Source organism: Carassius gibelio, chromosome A6 (assembly GCF_023724105.1).
Source record: "Carassius gibelio isolate Cgi1373 ecotype wild population from Czech Republic chromosome A6, carGib1.2-hapl.c, whole genome shotgun sequence".
NCBI lineage: Eukaryota > Metazoa > Chordata > Actinopteri > Cypriniformes > Cyprinidae > Carassius > Carassius gibelio.
The window spans coordinates 8628376-8640777 of NC_068376.1; the positions used below are offsets into that span (position 1 = coordinate 8628376).

At 42.7% G+C, this 12402-nt stretch overlaps 1 pseudogene; it reads left to right on the top strand.

Annotated features, from left to right (window-relative positions):
* Positions 1–467: 467 nt before the first annotated feature.
* Positions 468–12339, top strand: LOC128015408 (aspartyl aminopeptidase-like; annotated as a pseudogene).
* Positions 12340–12402: the final 63 nt, after the last annotated feature.

Consider the following 12402-nt stretch of genomic DNA (forward strand, 5'->3'; position numbering starts at 1 on the left):
TTTGCTTTGTCAATTTAATAAAAAAAACAAAAAATAAAAAAAAAAACACTTCTTCATATATGAAGGTAGGGAAGCTTGACAGGTAACTTTAACAGTGCTTTGACTAGTGCAGAGAATTGTATAGTCTTTTTCGTCTAGTACGTGACTTGGGGATTTCCGTTATTCTGCCAGGGTTGTTCTATGGTTTTGTAGGTTTCGATTGTGTGTGTGTGTGTGTGTGTGTGTGTGTTTATTTGTGTTTATTTTCATTTGTATTCTATGTCGTTTCACAAAGATTCTCGTCATGTGCTTTAGTTTACTAAAGCATGATTTAAAAAAATCTCAGAAACAAGAAAACAGCTGGTTTCACGATTACAGTCACGATTACAGTAGTTGATATGAAAAAGTATCCGTGCATGTGACTTGCTGCTTCCTCTGTTTGTACTTACATTTGTTGTTTATTGTATTTGTGTTTTACACATTCTTTCATCATGAAAAGCTCAAAAGAAGCTGTTCAGGCTGCTGCCAAAGAGTTTCTTAATTTTGTCAATAAGGGAGTTTCACCTTACCATGGTAAGAATGACATGATATTGAAATGTTGTATATTTAATGACAATATAAATTGCATTGAAATGCATAAATTCTATTCTTCCTATAGTTTGAGCTACGCTTTGTCAATACAGATTAACCAGCTTTACAATCTTATGGGTCTGGGACAGCTCCTGATATGGACAGTAGATCTTGATCTATACTTTGAAAGAAATTTATTTCCCAGGTTTTGTAATGTCAGTGTGATGTAAGCATTGTACTGAAACATGCATGAGTTTAATTGTATGCACGCTTACAATTTGTATATCTAACATTTACTTTCCTTCTTTGTCTCGCAGTGGTGGAGGAGTGTAAATCTCGCCTGCTAAAGGCTGGTTTTACTGAGCTTAACGAGGCTGAGCATTGGGACATTAAACCTGCCTGTAAGGTGTATGTGTGTGTGTCCTGTTCTTTAATCTTAAATTATAATTATACATTTTCTAAAATATATATTTTTTGCTTTAAATTCAATATTTTGATGAGTTTGTTTCTTCATCAGAGCAGATTTGGAGAAATTTAGCATTACATGACTTGCTCACCAATGGATCCTCTTCAGTGGATAAAAACATGACAATAATCCACGACTCCAGTCCATCAATTGAGATTTGTGTGAATTGAAAAGCTGTGTGTTTGTAAGAATCAAATCCATTATTAAGCCATTTTAACTTTAAACGGTCACTTCTTTACAGAATATGAGTCTATAATCCATGATAACGCATCTTCCAATGAAAAAGTTCATCCTCTGTTTTCCTCTCACATCAAAATCCACAGACATATTTGAAACTGTTTTAGACTATTTTCACAGTGCTTGATTTATGCATATTTCTCTCCTCATTCAGATATAACAAATGTTTTACTCTTTATGGTTTTAAGTTAAAAACGTTGTAATGATGGATTTGTTTATAACAAACACACAGCTTTTCACACACAAGGCATTAACTGATTCACTGGGGCCATGTCAATTCTTGTGATGTTTTTATCAACTGTTTGGACTCTCATTGTGACGGCACACATTCACTGCAAAGGATATATTGGTGAGAAAGTGATTTAATGCTAAATTGCTTCAAATCGGTTCTTATGAAGAAACGGCTTCATCTACATCCTGAATGGCCTGAGGGTGAATAGATTTTTATTTTATTATATAGATGAACTATTTCTTCAATAAACTACTACAGCTGGGGGAAAGACTTTTAAAGGTGCATATTAAAATAACAATAATCATAAAATATTTTTGGCCATATTTAGCTTAGTCTGTTATTTCTATATAAAATGAGAAACAACTCAGTGCTGCTAATATTAAATATATTTTCACAATATCCACTGTAATTGTTTTCTTTCCAGTATTTTGTAACCAGGAATTACTTCACTATTATTGCTTTTGCTGTCATTTGTAATTTCTTGACCTTGTGTGTTTAGGTGAAGCCACGCTCTAAGAAGACAAAATTGGCCTTCTTGCAGATAGGAGTGGAGTGTTATGGAGGAGGAATCTGGAACACTTGGTTTGATCGTGACCTGACCATCGCAGGTTGTTTAATTGTTAAGGTATGCCTCTGTTATGTGTCATACACAAATTTAAAACATACCCAGGTTCCTCTTAATCCTTCATTGTCGATGATCTTGTATATGAATGTATGAATTATATATGAATAACAGTTCGTTTTTTGTTTTTATGTACCAGAGTTGTTGGTTTGTATATTTTCGTACAGAGCGAAAGCAAGCTGGTGCAGCGTCTGGTTCATGTTCCCCGTCCCATCCTCAGGATCCCCCATCTGGCCATTCACCTGCAGAGAGAAATTAATGACTCCTTTGGACCTAACAAGGAAAATCACCTGTAAGCACTTATTTATACATGGGAAATGTATAATGAAACAGATGGAGGTATGTGACACGTGGAATTTTTTTTGCATCTATCTGTATCTTTGTCTGTTGTAGAGCACCTTTGCTGGCCACTTCCATCATGGAGGAGCTGGAAACAGGATCTGCTTCCTGTGGTGATGCCTGTAATGCAACATCCGTTGTAAGATCACACAAATTAATGGTTGTACAGATGTACAACAAAAGTTGAAGTATGTGCTTTCTGTGGAACCAAATGATAATTAGTAATGGTGCACTTATCAGGAAATTTTTGGCTGATACCAAAAAACAAAATTTTTACACTATGATCATCATCTAATATTGGTCTGATGTTTTACAAAGTCCATCATACTACATCTTATTCTGCAACATTATGCATCACACTGTAAAATAGGGATGCACCAATATTGTTAAATACAATTTTAAGATAAAAGGATAGTTCACTCACAAAATGTTGTCATCGTTTACTCACCTTCATGTCGTTCATCTTCGAAACCGAAATTAAGAAATAATATAAGAATCTAATATTTTGTTTCATAAAAGTTCACAAAGAAAGTTTCGTAAAAGTAATTCAAATGAATTTTTAACAATTTACTCCAAGTCTTCTTAAGAGACATGATTGCTTTATATGATGAACAAATTTATTTTGGGCTTTTGTTCACAAATAAACTTTGATCAGCGCACATAAGAACAAACCTCATATGTTCTTGAAGGAGAACCTCATTGTGTTACGGATCACTCGGAGACAGAGGAGTAACAGATGAGTAAGATGTTTATTTAAAGACACAAGCAGAGGAGCAGGTAGTGAGGAGTGGATGAGGGATTGGGATCCGTGCCGGGATGGAGGTGAACTCACACACACACGCACCGTGACGTCTTGGAGGAGTCTTCGGGATCAATCCTTAGAGAGAAGAAGAAGGAGGAGTAGACTTCGGAGAATATCCTTGGAGAGAAGGTAAAGAGGAGTTAGTCCTTATAGTTAGCGCAGATGAGTGATCTTGTCGCGAACGTGACCGGACAATGACTGTGTGCGTGTGTGTGGCTTTTATGGTGCTGTGGTGGATGACTGGTGATGAGGATCAGGTGGTGATGGTTCAGTACTCAGGTGAGGGTATGCGCTGTGATTGTGTGGAGGTGGAAACTGGCGTGTTTGTAACAGTACCCCCCTCCCCAGGGCCCGCTCCTTAGGGCCGGGGACCCCGACGACGTGGTGGGCATCCTCTTCCTCTGGGAGCAGGTCGGTTGGGGTGCATGGAGTGGAAGGTATCCAGCAAGGCGGGGTCCAGGATGTCGCTGCGTGATACCCAGGATCGTTCTTCTGGACCGTATCCTTCCCAGTCCACTAAGTATTCCAGCTGACCACCACGCCGCCGGGAATCCAGGATGTCCTTGACCGAGTAGGCTGCACCGTCATCTAGGAGGAGAGGAGGGGGGGCTACCGTCTCGCCAGGTTCTGTGGAGGGAAGAACAGGAGGATGGTGAGGTTTAAGGAGTGATACATGGAAGGTTGGGTGAATCCGGTACTCAGGGGGGAGTTGAAGCTTGTAGGTGACCGGATTGATCTGCTGGGTGATGGTGAATGGGCCAATGAATCTGGGACTGAGCTTGCGGCAGGGCAGACGCAGGCGGATGTCCCGGGTAGACAGCCAGACCTTCTGACCGGGTTGGTACTGGGGGAGCTCGGAACGGCGAAGGTCGGCCGTCGTCCTGCGTCTACGGAGCGCCCGTTGCAGTTGGTGATGGGCAGCGTCCCAGACCCTCTCGCTCTCCCGGAACCAATAGTCGACCGCGGGAACATCAGAGGGCTCTCCAGACCAGGGGAATAGAGGTGGTTGGTAGCCGAGTACGCACTGGAAGGGTGTGAGGCCGGTGGTGGGTTGACGGAAGGAGTTCTGTGCGTACTCGGCCCACCTCAGGAATTGGTTCCAGGAGTTCTGATGGCCATGACAGAAGGTACGGAGGAAGCGTCCGATCTCCTGGACCTTTCTTTCCATCTGCCCGTTGGACTGTGGGTGGTAGCCGGAGGACAGGCTGACGGCCAACCTAGGAGGGAGTGAAACACTCTCCATACCCGGGAGATGAACTGGGGGCCCCGATCTGACACTATGTCCCCTGGAATGCCGAAGTACCTGAAGACATGGTTAAACATCAGTTCTGCCGTTTCCATGGCAGTGGGGAGACCCTTCAGAGGAAGAAGACGACAAGCTTTAGAAAATCTATCCACAATTATCAGAATACAGGTATAGTTGTCAGAAGGTGGAAGGTCTGTTATGAAATCCACCCCTAGGTGTGACCACGGGCGGTTGGGAACGGGCTGAGGAAGAAGTTTGCCAGATGGTAGATGGCGAGGACTTTTAGACATGGCGCAGCTGGTACAACCACTCACGTACCTTCTGACATCCGAGGCCATGTAGGGCCACCAGAAGCGTTCCCGTAGCAACGAGAGGGTTCCATTGACCCCTGGGTGACCAGTGCCAGGTGATGTATGGGTGGAGTGAATGAGAGGAGTGCGCTGTGTCCTAGGGATATATCAGAGACCTGGTGGGCAACCCGGCGGAGTGTTGTTGTGGGCCTCTGCTGGAGGGAGAGTTTCTGCAGACCAGGAGATAGGGGCGACTATGACCTTGTCCGGAAGGATGGGTTTGGGGTCTTCCAACTTTCCTTCGGATGCATAACATCTGGACAGAGCATCTGCCTTTACATCCTTAGCCCCAGGGCGGTAGGTGATGGTAAACTGGAAGCGGGTGAAGAATATCGCCCAGCGGGCTTGTCTCGGATTGAGTCTCTTGGCTGCTCTGAGGTATTCCAGATTCTTGTGGTCTGTGAGTACTTGAAAAGGGTGTTTGGCTTCCTCCAGCCAATGTCTCCACTCCTCCAGGGCAAGCTTGATGGCTAGTAGCTCCCTATTGCCAATGTCATAATTGACCTCCGCCGGGTTGAGTTTCTGAGAGAAGAAGGCGCATGGATGGAGGCGGCTGGGTGTCCCCTGCTGCTGGGATAAGACCACTCCCACTCCGGTGGTAGAAGCGTCCACTTCCACGACGAATGGTAATTCTGGATCTGGATGTACGAGGAGTGGGGCGGTCGTGAAAGCCTGCTTCAAAGTTTGAAAGGCTTCGGTGGCAGCAGGAGTCCATGACAGGGACTTGGGCTTCTGGCAAAGGAGGTTGGTAAGTAGACTGGTGATGGTACTAAAGTTCTTAATGAATCGTCTATTGAAGTTGGCGAAACCAAGGAATCGCTGCAGCTCCTTTATGGTGCTAGGATTGGGCCAGTCCCTGACGGCGCTTACCTTCCCCTCGTCAATCCGGATGCCACTGCGGTTGATGGTGTATCCAAGGAACTGCACTGAGGGTTGATGGAATGTACACTTCTCTGCTTTGAGGTAGAGTTGGTAGTCCCTCAGGCGTTGCAGGACCTCCGCAACGTGGCGTTGATGTTCTGCCTGGCTCCGGGAGTAAATCAAGATGTCATCGATGGAGGAACTCCCGGAGCACCTCATGTATGAAGTCCTGGAATACGGAGGGGGCGTTAACAAGTCCATACGGCATTACACAATATTCATAGTGGCCAGTAGAGGTGATGAAGGCGGTCTTCCACTCGTCCCCCTCACGTATCCAGATGAGGTTATACGCGCTGCGGAGGTCCAACTTGGTGAACACAGTGGCACCACGGAGATGTTCCAGGGCCGCTGGGACGAGGGGAAGAGGATAACAAAACTTCCGAGTTATTTTGTTGAGCGCTCTGTAATCAATACATGGCCGTAACCCTCCATCCTTCTTGGCCACAAAGAAGAAGCTGGAAGCAGCAGGGGAGGTAGATGGGCGGATGTAACCTTGAGCCAGCGCCTCCCTGATGTATTCCTCCATGGCCATCTCCTCGGAGACGGATAAGCGATAGATCCGTCCCTTTGGCACTGGTTCACCCGGCAGCAGATCTATGGCACAGTCCCATGGCCGGTGTGGAGGCCAGCTTTGGACAGAAAACATCGCTGAAGGGGGCGTAGCACTTGGGAATGGAGATGGATTGATTCTCGACAGGGCTTTCAATGGATGTGGAGTAGACTGGTAGTGGCTCAGGGGGACGCTCCACTGGAACAGGACAGCCGGAGATACATGATTGAAAGCAAGCTTCGCCCCACTTCAGGATTTCTCCGGTCCTCCAGGAGATGACGGGGTTGTGCTGCTCCAACCATGGGCGCCCTAGGATGACGTCAGCGGTGGAATTCTCCAGAACCAGCAGATGGATATCCTCGTGGTGAAGGAGTCCAGTTTGAAGAGAGATAGGGCCCACGCAGTGGCGTACATATTTCTTACTTAGCGGCTTGCCGGTGATTGTGTGGATTTGGTAAGCGGCCGGCGTAGCCGTGGTTGGGAGCTTGAGCTGACGGCAGAGGGCGCCGGAGATGAAGTTGCCGGCTGACCCAGAATTGAGGAGGGCGGAAACTGGAGAGCAGTAAGTGTCACAACAGTGGTGAATGGTTTCATCTGATATCGTGAGGGAAGGATGGCACTCACCATGGGACCAGGAGGACGAACTGGGCACCCAGCTATGGTATGCCCAGAAGCTGCACAGTACAGACAGAGATTCTGGGCCAGCCGTCTTTGACGCTCCGCCTGAGTGAGGCGGTAGGAATCCACGAGCATGGGCTCGTTGGCTGGTTCTGGGGAGCTGACATTCTCTGGTCGGCAGAGCGGTGTGGAGGAATGCGCCTGGCCCTGGTGCTCTTCTAAGCACCACTGCATACGAGTGGCGAAGCGGATGGACAGTTGGATGAATCGCTCAAGGCCGATGGTATCCTCGTATGCAGCGAGATGCAACTGCACTCTGGGATCCAGTCCTTGACGATAGGTAGTGAGCAGGGCCTTTTCGTTCCACCCACTGGAGGCCGCAGAGTCCTGAACTGCAAGGCATAATCATTGACAGACATAGTTCCCTGTTTTAAGTTATAGAGTCTCTCACTGATCGATGAGTCCCAGGCCGGTTTGCCGAATACTTCCCGGAAGTGTTCGATGAAGCTAGAATATGACTGGGTTACGGGGTTATTCTGGGTCCAGAGAGAGTCTGCCCACTGCAATGCCTTGCCTTGTAACTGTGAAATGATAAATGCTACCTTAGATCGGTCCGTGGGGTATGAGAGCAGTTGCATCTCCAGGACCAGTGAACACTGAAGAAGGAAACTGCTGAATTCCTCCACCGAACCAGAGTAGGGCGCTGGCCGGGCCATGGGACTGGCGTGCATGGCAGGTGAAGGAGGGATAATGGGGTTTGCGGAAGTGCTCGCTGGTGGTGGTGATGCGGGTGCTGACATGAGTGTTTGGCGGAGTGCATCAACCAGTTCCTGGAAGGGGTCTGTGAGGCTCATGCTTGTGTCTCTCGGTGCTGGTCCGGTCATCTGTTACGGATCACTCGGAGACAGAGGAGTAACAGATGAGTAAGATGTTTATTTAAAGACACAAGCAGAGGAGCAGGTAGTGAGGAGTGGATGAGGGATTGGGATCCATGCCGGGATGGAGGTGAACGCACGGGATCAATCCTTAGAGAGAAGAAGAAGGAGGAGTAGACTTCGGAGAATATCCTTGGAAAGAAGGTAAAGAGGAGTTAGTCCATATAGTTATTGCAGATGAGTGATCTTGTCGCGAACGTGATCGGACAATGACTGTGTGCATGTGTGTGGCTTTTATGGTGCTGTGGTGGATGACTGGTGATGAGGATCAGGTGGTGATGGTTCAGTACTCAGGTGAGGGTGTGCGCTGTGATTGTGTGGAGGTGGAACCTGACGTGTTTGTAACACATTGGTTCTCACACACCAAGCATGAATGGTTAGCAACTGATGACAGAATTTTGGCCCCAAAAATCCCTTTCAAATTCTGGCCAATACAACGAGCTGATAATTATTTTCCTGTTATAAGCAATATTAAAGTTCTTTAAAACATAAATTCAGTTGTTGAAGTATGCTACAAATTTATTTAGCCATATACTGTATGAAATATTATTATCAAAACATTCCAATTTTTAAAGATTTTTTCTAAGCAAACGTTAGATAACGGCAAAAGCAGTCTAAATGTAAAAAATGGGACGTGAGCATGGACAATAAAATACTGACTCTTTTCCAATCACAGTTCTAAGACAGATAGCAATAGGTAACCAACCCTTAATAAAAATGAAAAGGTTTATGAACACCTCTCTTTAAATTATTTTGCTGTGTTCAGGCAAAGAAGCATCACCCCACGCTCGGGGACATCTCGGGGTCGAGCCAAATGCTTTACTGGACTTTGAGCTCTGTCTGCCAGACTCACAGCCTGGTGTAAGACTCTTTGTCTTCTTGTTAGACAAATACCCAAAAGATTTCAGTTTTGCTTTCTAGTCTTTTATTTTTAATTTTTTGCACAAATTGTGCTGACATAAAGAGGATTAGTATTTAGGTTCCATTTGTGCTCCCTCAGCAAAGAGGATTGCTCTTATTTTTAGCCAACTGAAGAAAAGCCTTTAAATGTAAGAGTGGGACTACCAGCAGAATGAAGGTTTTGTGCTATGCGGGCACTAGGAGGTGTCTATGAAGAATTCATCTTCTCTCCTCGTCTGGACAACCTGCACAGTTGTTTCTGTGCTCTCACGGTATGCCTGAACACAGAGAGCAACATCTTATTAAATATTCAGTCATTCACCCACTCAAAAATGATCTGAGGAGTGATGATGAATAATTAATATATAATTATGTCCTCTCTCCCAGGCTCCTATGGACTCCAGCACACCTGATTCTCTAGCAAAATATCCAAACATCCGTGTGGTTACTCTATATGACAACGAAGAGGTGACAAAGAGATGTAAATCTGAATCTGTCTCTAGTCTCATCCAAATAATCTAGCTTTTATTTATCAATAGGTGGGGTCTGAGAGCGCTCAGGGAGCTCATTCTAACCTGATTGACTTGCTTTGACCTCTGACAATCTGACCGCCTTTCAGGAGGCAGTGCCACTGTCCTACATGATCAGTGCAGCACACCCTAACTACCAGTCAGTCTATCACTATGGCAACTTATTTACCTCTATGTTAACAATTAAATTAGCAGTTTTTTCTCTCCCTGGTACAATGTGTCATCATTGTGGAGACACCAAAATTTGTGGTTTTGTTTTAATAATGATAAAATGTCCCAGTCATGAGAAACACCTGGGAATATCAAGTATATTATATATATATATATATATATATATATATATATATATATATATATATATATATATATATATATATATATATATATATATATATATATATATATATATATATATATATATATATATATATATATATATGTACACACACACACACACACACACACACATATATATATATATTCAAAAGCTTGAGGTCAGTAAGTTTTAAGAAACAAAAATGGCCTTACATTAAATGGATCAAAAGTAACTAATGACTTTTACATTGTTACAAAAAATCTTCTGTTTCAAATAAATCGTTTTTAAGTTTCTATTAATCAAAGAATTTTGAAACAAATTTATTGTGGTTTCCACAAAAACATTAAGCAGTCCATTTGTTTTCAACACTGACAGTAATGTTGAAAACAATGTTCATAGAACATTCATATTATTAGAATGATTTCTGAAGACTCACATGACATTGAAGACTGGAGTAATGTGCCATCAAAGTAATACATTGTATTTTACTAAAAAGTTTAAATGGTAATTTTTTTTAGACTTAATGGTAAGCATACAAGATTAATAATAGTAAAAAAACATTGAAAAAAATTGCTCGAACCCCAAACTTTTGGATAATGATGTACGTATATATGTGTGCAAAAAATTATATCACTTACCAGGGATTTCTTCATTCCTGCTCTATTTGCCATTACTCTGTGTGTGTGTGTGTGTGTGTGTTGTGTGTGTTCTTAAATATATGGTTTATAAAGAAACCATTTGTATATGGGTATTACAATGTAAACATGGTTTATGAGGACAATTCCTGTGACCTGGTAAACATAATGGCTTAAAAGCATACTAAACTGTGTGTTTTTTGTTTTGTATTTTTTTAATAAAAAAATTGCTAGTAGTTTTCTGTGAGGGGTAGGTATAAAAACTAATATGCCCACGGAGAGTTCCTGTACACAGCATATAAAAGTTTGTTTATGTGTGTGTGTTCAATTTCTAATGTGTGATATACACATGTATGATTCTTCTTACAGGGAGAAACATTAGGGAAATCACAGGCCTGCTTTTCATAAGGTAACAAACACACACCGGCGCCGCCTCAATACATTCATGAAGACCTCAGCAGAGCCCAATAAGCTAAATCTCTCATATTGTGTGTCCTGGATCAGGGTCCTGTCATAAAGTTTAACAGTAACCAGCGCTATGCTACCACTGCTGTGACTGCTGCTATATTACGAGATATTGCTGGAAAAGTGGGCGTACCTCTACAGGTAAGCAGAACATTACCCACTCTCTTTCTTATATTTCATTACATCATGCTTCACCATCTGTCCTTCCCAAGAATCTTCTGCCATATAAATCAGTTAAAGTGATACTCATTATCTAAGCTAAAATTAGCTTCACTGTTCTGAAGAAGTGAAATCCAAGACAAGGAAATTGATTACTATTGTGTGGTTTGTTTTTGTTGGTAGGCATTTAGAGTGTTTGTTGATGTTTGTGCATATCAAGATAATATGTTCTGCACAAACTATCCAAATGAATGAACACCGCTCCTAGAAACAGGTTTGCTCACAAGACCGTGTGGGATTTTTAAACAGAAGATTGCAGCAGAGGAAATGGAACAATCTCTGGAAAATAGAAATTATATCTGTAATATATAATTATAAATGTAAGGTATTATTATTATTTAGCGCTTTTCTAAGCACTCAAAGTGCTTTAAAATGTCAGGGGGTATCTCCTCATCCACCACCAGTGTGCAGCATCCACCTGGATCCATATGTTATGGTTTCGTCAAGTAAAAGCTTTTTTTTTTTTTTTTTACCCAGGATGTGATGGTTAGGAATGACAGTCCATGTGGAACAACGATTAGGCCGATTTTAGCTGCTCGTTTAGGAATGGCAGTTCTTCATCTCGGGGCATCTCAATTTGCAATGCACTCCATTCGTGAAATGTGCTGCACAACGGGAGTTCTCCAGACCACCACCCTCTTTAAGGTAAATTTACAAACCATTTTTAAAAGTCCAGTCATTTTTGACCAGGAACACCAAATTAAGTAAAGGATTTTCAGCACAGCACAAGTGTTAAATAGTTAATAAAAGAAACTTGTCATTTTATTTTCAGAAATTTCATTTGTAATTTCTCTTACTGTCATTTCAAATCTGTATGACTTTGACATGGAACATGGAACTCAGGAGAAGCTGGCAAAAAAATCTGCATCATAATATTGAGTTTTTGGTGAAACGTTATTCTGAGAGTTTTAATGTATTAAAAAGATCCAACACATAAGAATGATTTTAAAGCCTCATACTTTACTCATTGTAACTGTGTCGAAAGGACTGACAAGTACAGTTTTCCAGTTTCAACTTTTCTGTATCATGGAAGAAAGAAACAACATGAGAATGAATGTTTGGGTGAACCATACCTTTAAGGATTGTCTTATGAATGTTTTCCAAGTCTCTTTAGGGTTGTTCTAACTGTGTTATAATATGCAGGGCTTCTTTGAGCACTTCCTCTCTATAAGAAGCACTGTAACTGTGGACTAGACTCTGTGAGGGACTCACCAGAACCACACAGATGGGCTTCATGGACGTCATTAATAGGGAAATCAAAATCACTGTCTTTGACTTTCATTAATTGTTACATCATATCCATCATTGCCATCTGTTTATTTTTCTTCAAGTGTCCATTGATTTATAACTTGGTAAATTTGCACACTCATATACTGTGGCCCTTGAGATGTGTTTCCATACAATCTACTTTGTGAAGTTGTTAATAAAACCAGTAAAGCTATTCCTTGTTTTCCTGTCTTCCATTAATGC